Genomic DNA, 3,887 nt, shown 5'->3' with positions numbered 1-3,887 from the left:
CTGGGCCCTGTGGCTGGCCCCACGTCCTCGCGCCCTGGCCAAGCCCACCCAGGGCTGGGGCTTCATCCAGGCAGCCTCTTCTGCCTGGCTCCCCTCCCTAGGTTCCTTCTAAGGGTTTACCATAGGCCGTGTACTCCCACCAGAGTGAGGGAAGTGACAAGTCACCCCCCGGGTGGCCACTTCACAGTCCCTTCTCCTCCATTCTCCTCCTGGGATTTTGGGCACACACGCACACATACCTGGCATGAGTTTCAAGCTTCCGGGTCTGGGACTCAAACTGTGGCTGGCCATGTGGGAGTCCTGCTCCTTAACCACACCACCTACTGCCCCCATTTTCTTTTAAAAACATTTCAAAACCTTTACTCCTGGAGAACCAGCAGTTACCATAATGGCTATGTCGCTGGACTCCCACGTAGTCGACCGCGGTTCACGTCCCGGACCCGGTGGCTTAAAACTCACGTTGGGCGCGTGTGTACGTGCCCAAGATCCCGAGAGGAGAATGGAGGAGAAGGGATTGCGGCGTGGCCATCTCCCCTGGGGGGTGATTTCTCACTTTCTGTCTCTGTCTCTCTCTGTCTGTGTGGCGAGCGCACGCGCCCTATAGCGAAAAACCTCTCAAAAATAAAAACAAAAAACAAAACAAAAAAACCACCTTTACTCCTGTGCTTGAAGTTCAGACTCCAGTTTGCAATTTGGGGATACCAAACTGGCATGCCTGTGCGGCTCACAGCCTTGACTGAGGGCCTGTCTGCTCTGTCACAGGAGGGTGTGCAGAAGGGCCTCTCTCCCGAGGGCACGCTGTAGCCCAGGGCGGGCACACTCACGCGGCTTCTGTGCTGAGCCAACTCCACGAGTTCTAGGCTCCGTCTGCGGGCCGCATGGCATGATGCTGCTGTGCTTCCCTTGTTGGCCGGCCAGGTTACAGGGGGGAGGCCGGGTTACAGGGAGGAGGCCGGGTTACAGGGGGAGGCCAGGTTACAGGGACTGGCCGGGTTACAGGGGTGCTGGCCGGGTTATGGGGCAGGTGGCTGCTTAACGGGGGCCGGCTGGGTTACAGGGCAGGTGGCTGGGTTACGGGTGGCGATTCCACAGCACCTGTTCGCCGTCTCTCTGCGGTCGGCACTGGGCAGGTGCTGGGAAGACCCAGCAGGTCACACATGGGGCCGGCATGTGCGTTGGTAGCGGGTCTAATGCGGAAAGAGGACCACGACACTGAGTGGGTTAGTCGGCTGTGCTGTGTAACAAGCTGGCCCCGAACACCGCAGCTGGAAGCAGCAGAGTGTCTGAGGGTCAGGAATTTGAGCACGGCTCAGCTGGCAGCTCTGGCCTGGGGTCCACGTGGGATGTGGTCACGCCTCGGCCAGCACTGCGGCCTCTGGAGAATATCCGAGAGCTGCCAGGGCCCTCCCAGCTCACTCCCGGTGCGGGAGGACGCCAGGTCCTGGCCATGCCGCCTCTCCATAGAATGCCGGTGCCCGGGCCCCCAGCCGTGCGTTTTTGGACCAGCCCCGCAGCTCCCGCCAGCGGGCCACTCCCCCTGCAGAGCAGACAGCGCAGCCTTCAGCTGGGAGCAGGACCTGCCGCCTCCCCTGATCTCGGCCCCCCACTTCCCTGGGTCACCGGCCTCACAATAAGGAAGAGACCACTCCGCTGCTGCTGGCAGCAGGTGTCTGCGAAACCAGGCGATTGGCCACACGTCTGCCTTACTCCAGCCAGTGCTGTCTGAGAGGAGAGCGCAGGTGTCCTGGGCACTCACAGCCACCAGAGGGAGCCGTGGCCCACGTAGCCCCTCGCACCTTCCCCCTGCCGGCTGCGGGGAAGGCACGCTGGAGGACGGGCAGACCCGGGCTGGAGACCCCGTGCGGCTGGCTCGGCCTCATCCCCCGCCAGGACACCTGGTCCTGAGACCTGGCACGTCAGCCCAACATGACGCAGGCTCCCGAGGCGTGAGTCTGGGATGTCCCCAAGAGGCCAGGGCCTGGGTGGTACTGGATTCTTGTAGGCTTTCAGTCTTGTGGCAGCACGGTGGCTTTTCAGAGTCTTTATGGGCGTGGCGACGATGTGTCTGATGTGCCCGCGGGAGTTTGGCAGTTTGGCGAAGCACAGACGCCGGGCAGAGGTAGCCCTGACCTCGGCTTCTGTGGGCACCAGACGAGGACAGGCAGACTCCTGAGTAGAGGGCGGTGATCAGCCCCACACCTCTCTGAAGGTGCCACTCCCCTGTGGGAAGAGCTGTCCCGTACCCTCTGGCCACCAAAGGCCAGGAAAGGGACTCAACAACGTCCACCCAAGGCTCTACCATGTCCAGGGGCTCAATCTCAAAACACTCATTCCCCTCCGCCCCAAGGCCATCCCCCAGGGGGCGGGTGTCAGCACCCCGGACCCACAGGGCATGAGCTGGCTGGGTGTGGTGGTGGCCACGCCTGCCCCACTCCACATCTCCACTGGCCGCTTACCCCGCCCCCCACAAAGGCCCACATGATTTCGGGGGGTGAGGCCTGAGATCTGGCCCCACCAGCTCTGGTGGTTAACCTCTGCATGGCCCCCTGGGAGCCTTGTCTGAGGGGCAGCTGTCAGAATGGGGAGAGGCTCTCCCTGCGTCCACCCCTTGGTCCCTGGTCCCCCAGGACTGCTGCTCCACCCCAGCCCAGCGTCCACCGGAGTCGGGCCCCACGGCCCCCCTGTGCCTCCTAAACTTCAAGCACCCTGGCGCCTCCACCCGGTGCCTGGGCCTCCACCCTACAGGCCAAGCCCGTCTGTTCCCTCAGCACCTGCTCCCGCGCCCTGGTCCCACCTGTGCCCCGGGAGAATCCAGCGCCCCAGCTCTCTCTACACCCTCCAGTTTCTGGCCTGTCCAGCCCTGCCGTGTCCCCAGGCCACCTCCCTCTGCTGTGCCCCTGCTCCATGCCCCCTCCAGGGACCCGATGGCTGAGTCCCTGCCTCACCTGAGTCCTCCCTGCTCCCAGACGGTTTACCAAACACAGACAACAGTGCCCTCCTTCACCATCGCGTGTGTGTGCGTGTCTGCCCGTGTGCCTCTCCGTGTCGTGTAAGTACTTGTGTGTGAGTGTATACATGTGCAGGCATGCGTGCTCATGTGTCTGTGTGCATGTGTGTGGCTATGTATCTCTGTGTGCATGAGTGTGTGTGCCTTGTGTGTGGCTATGTATCTCTGTGTGTCTGTGTGGATGTGTACATGTGCATTGCTGTGTATGTGCATGTATACATGTGCATCACTGTATGTGCATGTGTGCAGGCATCTCTATGTGCCTCTGTGGATGTGCGTGTGTTTCTGTGTGAGTGTCTATGTGCACTGCTGTGTGTGCGCGTGTGTCCGTGTGCCTGTGTGGATGTGTGTGTGCCTGTGTGTTTATATGATGCTGTGTGTGTATGCATGTCGTTGTGGGTGCGTGTGTGTACGTGTCTGCGTGTGTGTGTGTGTGTGTGTGCCTGTGTGCCCTTGGTGGGGGCAGCTCCAGACATTCCCAGCACTGTGCAGTTGTCACTCTGAGGGCCAGTGGCCACCTCGGCCAGGCCCTGGGCCTCTGTGGCCCCAAGTTCCCCCGTGTGGCCACCACATAGGGCCACCTTTGAGAAGTCACTACCGAGCAGGGCCATCATGCTGCGACCCGGAGGCTCTTCCAACGCCTGGCAGCCACCCCTCCCAGCAGGACTGCTGACAGTGGGCTGCCCAGGGAGGCAGGACAGCGCTTAAAGCCGCGTTGTGACAGGCAGGGCAGCCTCAGGGCCGACAGACCTCCGGATAGAAGAAAAGGGATCTTGAGTCAGGAGACCCTTCTCCATCTCGGTCTTCTAGAAATCCATTTTATTGCACGAGGCCAGCAGGGTAATTACCCCAAGGGGCCCGTGTCCTGGTCCCAGAACCT

This window comes from Tupaia chinensis, unplaced genomic scaffold, assembly GCF_000334495.1.
Source record: "Tupaia chinensis unplaced genomic scaffold, TupChi_1.0 Scaffold142100_1, whole genome shotgun sequence".
Taxonomy (NCBI): Eukaryota; Metazoa; Chordata; class Mammalia; order Scandentia; family Tupaiidae; genus Tupaia; species Tupaia belangeri.
The sequence above is the reverse complement of the archived record's forward strand: the minus strand, read 5'-3'. Positions refer to the sequence as shown.